At 37.6% G+C, this 13,247-nt stretch overlaps 1 protein-coding gene across 3 annotated transcripts in view; it reads right to left on the reverse strand.

Moving 5' to 3' along the window:
* Window positions 1-13,247, reverse strand: part of NALF1 (NALCN channel auxiliary factor 1) — a 678,420-nt gene that overhangs the window by 142,636 nt on the left and 522,537 nt on the right. The gene's annotated exons all lie outside the window — the stretch shown is intronic.

Genomic DNA, 13,247 nt, shown 5'->3' on the forward strand with positions numbered 1-13,247 from the left:
AGTTCCTTATTGAGCAACTTCAGAGTAAAGGTTTTTTTGGCAATTAAAATGCTGAAGTTAAAAATGCTGATTGCTTATGCAACAATAAAATTTCTAAAATAAATGTCATCATTTTATCCACAAGCATTTTATTCATCAAACTGCTAATTATATTTACTCATACTAAGTTAAAAATCTCAAAGTCTTTAGACTTATCTTCTGGTTGTGCCTTAGATGTCATAAAAGGACAATGCTTGTATCCATGAAATTTTTAACTCCGACACAGTGAACATGGCAGAAAAGACCTGAATCCGGCACAATGTCATGGTGCTACCAAATCAAACCACATGGTCCCACTGAATACTACACAGCCATAAAAAGGAATAAAATAGTGGCACATAAAACAACAATGAATCTTAAAGACTTTACATTGAGCAAAAGAAACCAGACACAGAAATATATATATACTGTATATTTCTTAACATCTAAAATTCTACGAAAGGAAAAATAATCAAAGGTAGAAACATAAGAGCAGTGGCTGACTCTGGAGGTTGGGGACTGAGTGGGAAGTAATAAGAGGGAGACACTTTGGGAGGTAAAATGCTTTCTGTTATGAAAATACGTAGGTTACACTAGAATATCCATTTGGCAAAACTGTAATGCTAAGACGTATGGATTTTGATGGAGGTAATTTTTACCTTAAACACTGTAAAATAATAAGAAATCAACTAGGGATGAGGGGAGTGGGTGGAGGCACAAAGTAAATAAGAATGGCAGAATATTGAGAACTAACGAAGCTCGGTGATGTGTGAATAGAAAGGCATTAGTTCCATTCTTATTTCTTTATATATGTTTGAAAATTTCTAGCATTAGAAATTTAAAATTACCCCATAGTAATTATTTCTTATAACTAAAAGAGATCTTCCTTCTTTGTAACCAAAGAAAAGCTACCAGATAGACAAAAACAATGACAACCACAATGACAAACAACATGGTGTGACTTCTCACATGAACACAACTGCTATTGGACAGTGGCAATGGGACCAAATCACAAAGCTGTTCCCACCTCCCATGTATGGCTGATGTAACAGACTTGAGGATTATACAGCAGCAGTCAAAGCCAACCATCAGGTTCCACAGTAACTTTTATGCTTGAATTCTGGCGATGATTTTGTTATTATTTGGTATCAGTGATGATGAAACCTGAGAGTTCAATATTGGTAAACACCTAGGGTTGGAAAAATGTCATTTGCTATTTCGATGCCTGGGGGAAGAGACTCCGGTCATGTTCTGTCAACAGCAACTATGACCACAACCAGCACCACAGCAAAAATGAATCATATTTTATTTTCAATAAATTGGTAGAAAAAAATGTTACCTGATATTTTCATCATAAGAATTAAGAGTACCTTTCGTTTCTCAAAGTAATATGCCAGCCAGGTGAGGTGGCTCACACCTGTAATCCCAGCACTTTGGGAAGCTAAGGTGAGCAGATTGCTTGAGCCCAGGAGTTTGAGACCCATATGGGCAATGTGGTGAGACACTGTCTCTACTAAAAGTACAAAAAAAATAGCTGGGCATGGTGGCGCGCACCTGTAATCCCAGCTACTCAGGAGGCTGAGGCAGGAGAATTGCCTGAACCCAGGAGGCGGAGATTGTGGTGAGCTGAGATCGTGCCATTGCACTCCAGCCTGGGTAACAAGAGTGAAACTCCATTTCAATGAGTAAATAAATAAATAAAATAAACAAAATTAGCTGGGTGTCGTGGTGCCTGCCTGTTGTCTCGGCTACTTGGGAGGCTAAGGTGAGAGAATGGCTTGAACCCAGCCCGGGAGGTCCAGTTTGCAGTAAGCATACCACTGCCCTTCAGCCTTGGCGACAGAGTGACACCTTATGTCAAAACAAACAAAACACACACACACCCCCACACACACAGAACACATCTTTGCCATGTTAAGCCTCACCTGAAATGCCTGACTGTACATATTTTTTTCTTAATAAAATAACATGTTTTCCTATTTAAAGTCCATTATATGTTTTCATATTTATAAGTCCATTTACTTCTAAGGCAGATGTGCCCATTTCTCTAATTAAAGCCATGCCACATCGGGGCTCTTAATCATTTTTAATTGAAAGTGTGTCCACAAGTGAATGACGTGTAAAAGCTTAGACCAGTGGTTCACAACCTTTACTGCCATTAGACTCACCTAGGGAGGTTAGAAATCCCAGTGCCCATACTGCACACCATGAAACAAGAACCAGTCAGATAAGAAGCTATGGGGCTGGGACCAGCATCGCTGTTCTTAAGCTCAATATGCAGCCACACTGGAGAACCAGTGGCCCCGGGCTTCTGCTGTGCTTGGCGCTCCACTTTCCCCCTACTAAAGAGGAAGAATGGTTTGTTTTTTCTTTGGTTTGTCATGACAACAGTATTACCTACATTATAGATCCCAAGATGTCTATTACTTGGGACTGAGATGAGAGAACAGAGAGAGAAAGAGAAGAGTCATAGTTTAATGGATTCTAGCAGGCACTGCCATCAGAATAGCATCTCTGATCTCCGAATTAGGCAGAAAAACTAACTTAAAGGAAGGATCATATTTTTTGATTCATTTATTAATTCATTTGGACCATATTTCCATGATTCCTTTTTTATTAAAAAAACAGTTGTGGGTGCTATAATGACACTGAAATGGATAACAGAAAATTGAACAAGGAAATGAAATCCGTCTTAAGCCTCTACTGTTCTTTATCATTCTTTGCGGCACTAAGGGCAATTCACTCTTGAACAATTGAGAGAATTAGGTAATCTTTACAACAAATAAAATGGATTCCTGACTAACTGCTAAAGAGTTCTTATGATATGCTTAAAGAAAATCTGTTCATTTAGTACACATATTGTAAGTGGATATATAAATTGCTGTGATTCATGATCATTGGCAGTTAATTGCCTCAAAGTGATATATTAGACTGTAACTTGTGATGTAAATTACAACTGTCATTCATGCTGTTATGATTATCTTCTAAAGAGCCATTAATATTATAAAATATATCATGTGACACCCTTACTATAATACCAGTGTATTGGGGTAGGGAGAATAAATACAGTATTAATACCATTGCATACCTCCATTATTTTGTGCGCAGGCACTCACTGGAAATAAATTTCTGTATTACTTCTTTGTATTTTGCATCTATGCCTTTAGTTCTTGAATGTTCATAGCAATCAGAGCCAAAATTTTAAAAAGAAATTAAGAAATATTGGTAACCTTATAAAAATTGCCAACAGTTTTCCACGAATTACAAATAAACTGTCCATGTTTCTCAAAATTTATAAAGAGTGTGAACCAATAATTTGGCACAAAGGAAATACAAGTGCTCGGTCAACCAGTGGTTGAAAATATATTTAACCTCAACTGCAATGAAACCAAACCAATGTCTCTCCTGAAAATCAATCCTGAATATGAAAGCGATTTATTAACCACAGATGGAACGCAACATGACTTACATGAGAAAAAGGAGGCTTGCCGGAGCAGAGATAACCTATAGATTGTTTTTCTCAAGTCAATGCCTGCAAATGGGCAGCCAGACGTTCCTGTTTTTCATGCCTTAGCAGGCTCTTCAGACTTCAACTCTGTCTTATCTGCTCATTATTTTAATTCCTGAAACACATTTGAGGTGTTGAGTTTATTTGATTTCTAATTCAATGGAAGGCACTTAGGCTGTAGATCAAATAAGTCTTGTCTGCTTGTGGATTTATCTTCTATAATGGTGCCATTCCCATAGAAAGGTACCTGTCCATTTATCTAACTTTACTCTTAACGAAGCAGGCAGCTTATTAATGGTGAGCACGTCATCTTATTCACTTTTCTGTCTGTTTGAAACCTTGTAGACCATCAAAAATGAGGAATTAATAAACAATACAATGATGAGCAAAAGGAACACATCTTTGGTGACATCCTTTCTCTGTACACAGAAGAGGTTAGAAACAAAAGAGTTGGACAAAGTGGTTTTCAGTATGATGTCATTCAACGCTTCTGATTTCTCTCTCACATATGCTGGCATACAGAGTTCCTGACCACTTGAATTATGACCAAAACTATTTCTGCTTCTAAATGCCAAAGACCGTGATCACTATCATTTTATTTTTCTTAAAATTCTGAGAAAACTCCTGAGGCAAATAAGACTCATACACAGGCAAGAAAAGGCAGAGTTTATTATTTGATTCAGGAAAGTGTGAGCTGATATTTAATGAACTAGCACTATCCTCACAAGAGGTCTACACAAAGGTTCACCAGAGGAGCAGGTACAAGGAAGGGACAGCTGAAGACCCTCAAATATGAGGCAGTGTGCCTTAAACTTAATGTGGAAACTGGTGGTTAGCAGACAGAATCGGCTTCATTTTTGTGTGCTTATTCTCATTTCTGAGTCTCAGTTAACATTTTGCTCACCAGAGAACTGACTATAATATATAGTTGGAACACATAGCAAATTCTTTAAAAACACATTGCTTATTTAATGGATTTGGTTAGTATGTAGCTTAAATTTCAGCCTCATGTTGATGGTAGTACAGAATGCTTTCTTTTAAAATTATATTTGTTCTCAGAGTTTTATAGTAGTGAAAATTCCTCTTAAACAGTTCTTTTTTATTTTTCTTTTTGAGACAAAGTGTCACTCTGGCAGGCTGGAGTGCAATGGTGCAATCTTGGCTCACTGCAACCTCTGCCTCAGCCTTCAAGTAGCTGGGACTACAAGCGCATGCCACCACACCCAGCTAATTAAGCAGTTCTTTATAGCTATTTTATTTTTTCATTTTAAAAGCACAATACTCTGATGTATTAGCTCAAACACCCCAGATTGCTACCACATATTCACATGGTGCTACCGGTAAGTTGGTATGCAAATGTTGGGTTAGATTTTATTTGTGTGTGTGTGTGTGTGTGTGTGTGTGTGTGTGTGTGTGTGTGTTTTGCCTTTAATGTCTTGATATTTGAAGTATCAAGATGTAACTTCTGGGCTGGGTGTGATGGCTCATGCTTGTAACCTCAGCACTTTGGGAGGCCAAGGTAGGTGGATCACTTGAGGTCAGGAGTTTGAGACCAGCCTGGCCAACATGGTGAAACCCTTTCTCTACTAAAAATACAAAAATTAGCTGGGCATAGTGACAGGCACTTGTAATCCCAGCTACTTGGGAGGCTGAGGCATGAGAATCACTTGAACCCAGGAGGCGGAGGTTGCAGTGAGCCAAGATCACACCACTGCACTCCAGCCCGGGAGACAGAGCAAGACTTCATCTAAAAATATAAAAAATATTAAAAAGTAATTTCTCCTAAAACATTGATAAAAGAAGTAAAAGTAATGTTCTTTGCTTTTCACCAGTAATGTTTTTATATCAGAGTATCGCCAAAGTATCACCATGAATTTCATTACCTCAAAAATAAAGTAGAAAGCTAGTTCTCTTGACATGAAAATAATGCTGAAATAACTAGAAGAGGAACAACAACGAAATCCTGGTTTTCTTTGTATATGATATGATATGGACATATATCAACCACTTCATCATAAACACAATAAAATCATCTGTGATTATTATTATTATGTTTTAGACAGAGACTCGCTCTGTCACCCAGGCCAGAGTACAGTGGTGTGATGTTGACTCACTACAACCTCTGCCTCCCGGGTTCAAGTGATTCTCCTGTCTCAGCCTCCTGAGTAGCTGGTTCTACAGATGCTTGCCACCACGCCTGGCTATTTTTTTATTTTTAAAAAGATGAGGTTTCCCCATGTTGCTCAGGCTGGTCTCAAACTCCTGACATTGGATGATCCACCTGCCTTGGCCTCCAAAGTGCTGTGATTACAGGCGTGAGCCACCACAGCCAGCCATCTGTGACTATTTAAGACCATATTTGAGTGAAAGGACTAGTGGGAAATTAGAAAATATGGCTAGAGAAAAAAAAGGTATCGACCTGATAAAAAAGAAACTCAAGAGCTGGCCAAATATCCTGAATGACGTTATAACACTTTTTTTTCCCAAGAAATGAGATAGTTCTTCAGCTGTTCCCATCTCCACTATCAGTACTGTTTGTATTATTTTTTGGTTGAAGGTACTTCATCTACAGTCTACATGAAAAAAGGAGCAGTAAAGGATGTCTTGTACAGAAAGATAATTCCTGTTCCAGCAGGCTTCTTTTAAAGATAAACATATTTGCTCTCAAGTTTAAACTACCATTAAAACTGCATATCAGTTCTAGAACTATCTAAAAGCAAAAGGATTGATATTGCTTCTTTAATTTGAAAGCTGTCTGATCTTAAGACATGCAGTAGCTCAGAACTTACAAACTATCTAATTAACAAAGCATTCATTTTGTATACAGAGGTTTACCGGCTTAGATGTAAAGACTGTAGTCCATTAGACAAAAGTGTTTTCTTAACACTAAACTGTCTTTAATCGTTTATTAAATTATACTTTAATCTCTGAGCTAAATCATCACAATAGAGTTTCCCAAAAAATGCTCAATAAAAGCCTAAAAATTATTGAATTAAACAGCAGACATTTGGTTTAAGACTGCAAAATTAGACATTTCCAAAACTGTTTTCTGCACTTAGAAATCATAGCAATATTGTCAAGGAAAATCAGAGTAGAAACCTACATCTTTTAAGAAATTCAGAGATATCTAAACCTGGAATCACAAGACATGAAGAAATAAAACAAGATGGAGAAGGGGTAACTGACCTAGCAGAGTAAGAAAGCTGAACTCAAGTTACTGGCTACACTGGTCAATTTGCACAGAGAATTCTGGAAAGATGTGAAAATTCTCATCTACCAATATAAAATTATCCAATCAGCTATTTTAGTGCTTTCTTCCTAACTACTTAATAAGAAGGATCACAAGGTATTTGAGGAAAGCCCCCTACAAAACAAGACTGAAAGCAAAGCAAACCAACAAGGGAAATCTTGGAGAAATTGTCAACATGATACAAACACTAAGTACTGTGAATAAACTAGAGAAAAAGATTTCTTGGAAATTTAAAATGTAATTGCTGGAATTAAAAAAAAAAATAGAATACTTGCAAGATACAATGGAGAAATCTCTAGAAATCAACAAAGAGTGCCAGGCGCGGTGGCTCACACCTTTTATCCCAGCACTTTAGGAGGCCGAGGCGGGTGGATCACGAGGTCAAGAGCTGGAGACCATCCTGGTCAACATGGTGAAACCCCGTTTCTACTAAAAATACAAAAAATTTAGCTGGGCATAATGGCGCGTGCCTGTAATCCCAGCTACTCAGGAGGCTGAGGCAGGAGAATTGCCTGAACCCAGGAGGTGGAGGTTGCGGTGAGCTGAGATCGCGCCATTGCACTCCAGCCTGGGTAACAAGAGCGAAACTCCGACTCAAAAAAAAATCAACAAAGAAAAAAAGAAGTGAAAGAAATGACCGAGCACAGGATCAAGCATAGGAGACAACTCATGAAACTCCCAAACATACAGAACAGAGGGAACAAGGAACAGCAATTTTTTTTTAAACAGAAATGTATTATCCAGGTCTCAAGGCATGAGTTTTCAGATTGAAAAGGCTCTAATCATAATGTTATGGGAAAATAAATTTTTCGACCTCGAATTTACTACACCAAAGGGAAATGTCAATCAGGGACCTATGTCGGGCAAACCTGCCTCCCGTTTTATTCATAAGTAAGATAGTCATAAAGATAAAAAACCAACCAACAAACAACAACATGAAAAATAACCACATGCCTCCCTCACAATCTGCCCACAAGAAAAATCCTTGTGGATCTCAAGATCTTTACCCTAAACAGTTCTGTTGGATTTCACCCTAGCAAAGTCAATTGGTAGCTTATCTTCACAGGTGTGGGAAAAAGGACAGACCGCAAAGTCATCCCTCTACTCACCTGAGACAAATGTATGTCTGATTGCTTTCTCTACCCTATTGTTTATGTAAAAATGTAGATTCACTGAGCCAGACTAAGGCATAAGTGACTCTTTCTCCACCCTCCTCTCACATGTATATTTACTGAAAGGCTGATTAAAGACTCAAAGGAATACATGAGACCTTTTGTCTCTTAGCTACCTGTGACCTGGGGGCCTGTACTTCAAGTGTTCTGCCTTTCCAGGCCAAACCAGTGTACATCTTACACATATTGATTGATGTTTCATATCTTCCTAAAATGTATAAAACCAAGCTGTGCTCCCAAAACCTTGAGCACATATTGTCAGAACCTCCTAAGACTGTGTCAGGAGTGTGTGCTTAACCTTGGCAAGATAAACTTTCTAAATTGTTGGAAACTTATCTCAGATATTTTTAGTTCTTAATAATCACAATTTAAAATAACTTTAAAGCAAATTAGAACAAGGAAATAAAAAACTACAACAGCAAGTCATTGAGTGTGATTTTACCATTGGACCATCTTCCAAATGTCTCTCAAATCTACTTGGTTTCTCTCCAGCCCCACAATCACTATCCCTGCAAAGGCCATCGGCATCCATCCCATCCCAGAACTCTAGGATCACTTTCTAATTAGGCCTTGCCACCCTTCCAAACTTTCCACCTAATGGTCTGAATAATCTCCTACAAATGCAAACCTTCCCTTGTTTCCTTGCCTCAGGATCACGTGCTAATTTCTTAATGAGACTCTGGGAGTTTCCCTACTTAGCCCCTCTTTTGCACCATTGTCTATACTTCCATTGTCTATAGTTCCACCCTCATCTTGATTCTGCAAAAAGATTGATTTTCCTTTAGATCCTACATTGAGCAATTTTAGGACTCCGACCCCCTCACACATGACCCTCCCTTAAAGAGAATGTACTCTTGACTCTTTCTCTGCAAGAGTCCTATTCCAATTATCTCAGCATTGACATAGTTTTCTCTTGAAAACTACCTACTGCCCTCGTCTTGGTTAGATAGACACTTTGCCACTGAGCTCATCCGACAGGGTTTCATTGTCTTATACCTGTTTATGTTCCCCATTAGACTCTGCCCTGGAAGGAACCTTGTTTATTAACTGCAAGCATCTTCAGTGCATAGTACAATGCAAAACACTTAGTGGGCACTTAGGAATATTAGTTGAATTGAGAAATGAACCAATGAATGAAAGCTCACGTAATTCAAATAGTGGAATCAAAGCCATAAAATTGTCATCGGGTGGTGGTGGAATAAGGTAATGAAGCTGAAAGCATTTTCACCATGCTCCTTCATTTTTCTATGAAATATCAACCCAAATATTCCTGAGGAGGTTACCCTGTGGACTTCTACGATATGCTCCAACAGTTAACTACTCTGTAAGAATTCTCAGCTCTCACTTTAAATTACATTCAACTTGAACAAAATTTAAAATATGACCTTTTCCCTCAAATTGGCTCCTTTCTCAATGCTCTTTGTATCAAAATAAAAATAGTGAAAGAATTAAATAAATTTACTATTTTTTCATTTATGTATAGTAAGTAATACATTCTTCATGTTTTCTTACAAATATAACCATATAAATATGTACCCGGCTTCACTCATACCTCTGGGCCAGACTCTCTGGACTAATTATTACCTTCTAATACTCATCCTAATAATATTTTCTTGTTCTATGTGTAGCTTTCTCTTCCTGACTTGGAAAGTCTTCTATAAGCTACCTTCAGGGTCTTCTCTTGTATACTTCCTTTGTCATAAAATGTAAAATACATAAAAACTACAGTCCATTTTATATTGGCACTGAGCAAATTCAATTTCCAAGGTACTTTGTTGGGTTTTACTTTTTTTTTTTTAGATTTTCTTTTGAATAAGTGTTTTCTATTTGAAATACTGAGATGTAATCCTTTCAGGTCTTCCAACCTTACCAAGAGTGAGCATTGAACATTTCACAGTTCTTTTCTATGCTCAGCTTGCATCTCTATTTTACTTAGCAGGTTTTTAAAAAGTGTTTAGCATCTTTCTTTGCTTGAAATTATTTTTGTTTTTGGCTTCTTTATTCCAAAGTGGTGAAAATGAGCATATCTCTTTCCAATAAAAACAATAAATGTATTGAACCATAAATATCTTAAAATAAGTCTTAGGACTGAAAGCTGTAGTTTTCTGTTTTTAATAATCCACTTCTTCTGCTTACTGCTGACTTATTTGCAGCTGGCTGCCTAATTTTACATGCACTAGGTGTCGAGGAATAACACCTAAATCTTCCATTAAGTCATCACTGTGATCATCATTGCAGTGACCACAATAAGCAATACATGGAAGTAATGAAAACAAACACTCTAGAAGATTTTTAGAAATGCAAATAAAAGACCTTTTCTAGGAAATGAGAAAGACTATTGATTGGTATTTAGTAGATCTACAACTTAATTCTCATTATTGTAGAAACATTAGTAACCAAGACTATAATTCTGATTTTGCAAGAACTCACATAATACTTAGTTTTATACTTAATCTTTTATCATTTGTGACAAAATTTAGCAAAATGAAGGATTATCTAGAAGTAGACAGTGATTGCTTAAAGACACATTAATAATCAAGATTATAATATAACTATTTTCAAGAGTTAGACAACTCATGCATAAAACCATTTATTGAGACATGCATACTTGTCTAAGAATACATTTTAATACATGTTCAGTAAACTGTCATTAAAGTGTATCTGTACTGGGGTGCCAATCACTGATTTTTAACAAAACCATTCTATGATCCCAGTGAGAGAGGTATTGATTTTTGTCTATTTTGACAATAACATTATAACAATTTTATATATGGGAGGTTTAAACAAATTAGAGGTTTAAAAACATGTAGAATTCCTGGGAATCATGTTTAGAAGCGAGTTTTAAATAAAACCAATCTATCTCCAGATTCTGATACTAAAACACAATGTTCAATCTTAGTTTGGAGGAATTAAGAAACATGGCAGAACAGATTACATTTCTAATTTAATTTAGATCATTAATTCTTTTTTTTTCTTTTGAGACGGGGTTTTGCCCTTGTTACCCAGGCTGGAGTGCAATGGCGCCATCTCGGCTCGCTGCAACCTCCACCTCCTGGGTTCAAGCAATTCTCCTGCCTCAGCCTCCTGAGTAGGTGGGATTACAGGCACATGCCACCATGCCCAGCTAATTTTTTGTATTTTTAGTAGAGACGGGGTTTCACCATGTTGACCAGGATGGTCTCGATCTCTTGACCTTGTGATCCACTCACCTCAGCCTCCCAAAGTGCTGGGATTATAGGCGTAAGTCACTGTGCCTGGCCTTAGATCATTAATTCTTAACTTACATTAAGAGCATATATGAGACTATTATAAGATATAGTAGCATATAGCATATGCATATTTATAACACATAAAAAACTTATTGAAAATTAATTAAACTATAATATCCATACAATAAAGACAGGATAAGTGGGAGTTATCTAGGAAAACTGAGATAAAACAATTAGATAAAACTGAGATTAAAAAATACAGGGGCAACCTAAAGCTTCATTAATAAAAAATGTTTAAGTAAAATTCATAAAATGACAATAAGGATGCAATGGACATGGAGCACCTATGGCATAAAACAAGCACAATGCACACAGTAGAATTGCTGCCATTTGCATATCCATTTTTAAGTAAGTGACTTTATTTTTCCAAGACTTGTTTTTACATACATGTTTCTACACAGACTTATAACTGGCCAGAAAATTTTAGTTAAGCAGCAGAGTTCGGGGAGTTCAGTTTGCTAAGTCACAGTCCTAACATCAGGTGTTCAAAGATGGAGCCGGGAATTTCTCAGCATTGTTCGATTGAAAGATGTGAGGCAGAATGTGCCAAGAGATAGGGCTGGGCCAACTGGTCCTCTGGCTATCATAAACAATCCCATCAAAAACAGTAGGGTTGGGTTGGGGGGAATTTTGTGATAAAATGAGGGGTCATTCAGCCAGAAACAAAAAGGATGGATTCAGGGAAAGAGCAGAAGTAGGAAGGTTAATAAAATGACAATTGCAATATTTCATGGAGATATGACAAGAGCCTGAAATCAAGCACAGCCAGCCAGGAACACCAATTGAGAGACAGGATGGAACAGATAAAGATGCAATGTAAGGAGTATACTTGTTAAAACTGGTGATTAATTAAATATGAGAAGAAAGTGCTTATGCTATTTGCTGCCTTGTTCTTAGAGGTTTATAAATATAAAAAGAAAAACATATAAACATTTAAAAACAATTATTAATTAATTAAATATGCATAACAGCTATATTAGATAGGTTGTAATATTGTCATCTTCATTATACAGATGACTAAATAGGAGTATTGTAAGATTTAAGTTGCTTGTCCAAGGTCATGCAGTCAGTAAATGGTGGGCTCAGAATTACAAACCAAGGCAGTCGAACATCACTGTGTGCACATTTAGCCACTATATTCTACCTCCCCTCAGACTCCCCTGATCACTGAGAGTTTCTAAGACGATGCTTGGATTCCAACTTAGGTGAATGGGTGAAAAGGGCCACCACTAATCTAATGAGGAGAAGCAGGAGTGAATGGAATGACCACAGGCCACTTTAAAGGGCTGAAATGTGAAGTCCTTGTGACACACCAAAGTCGAGGCATTTAGCAGGAGCTTCGGGAACAGAACAAGGGCACCAGATATAAACGTCAAGCCTTTTGGTCAAAGCGTGGCATATGGAGCTATGACATAGAGGGGATGTTCTAGGAAAGGTAATCTCCGGTCTTTTGACTTGCTAATTGGAATACTGTATATACGCTTCTCTAGGGCGTCTTTAAACATGTGCATATGAAATAAACAGTCACTGAGGGGCAGTAGGAAAATATGGCCATTTTAATCCTTTAAAATAAATCTGAAAACTATACAATTCAGGAGAAAAACACCCCATCAATAGCCTTTCCTTTGAAATTATTTCCTTAGTTACTCCTACCTCCACCCCCCGACACACAAAAACAAAAACTAACCCACAAAATTATCTTTTTCCGACCTACTACACTGTTAGTCAGTATAACCCACAACTTCAAATGAGCTTCTTCCAAATCTTTGACTCATTTTCTTACTTCCTTGTGTCAACTCCTTAGTTGCAGAGTTTTTGGGAGGCCAAGGCGGGTGGATCATGCGGTCAAGAGATCGAGACCATCCCGGTCAACATGGTGAAACCCTGTCTCTACTAAAAATACAAAAATTAGCTGGGCATGGTGGCTTGTGCCTGTAGTCACAGCTACTCAGGAGGCTGAGACAGGAGAATTGCCTGAACCCAGGAGGCGGAGGTTGCGCTGAGCCGAGATTGCGCCATTGCACTCCAGC

Source organism: Callithrix jacchus, chromosome 1 (genome assembly GCF_049354715.1).
Source record: "Callithrix jacchus isolate 240 chromosome 1, calJac240_pri, whole genome shotgun sequence".
Lineage (NCBI taxonomy): Eukaryota > Metazoa > Chordata > Mammalia > Primates > Cebidae > Callithrix > Callithrix jacchus.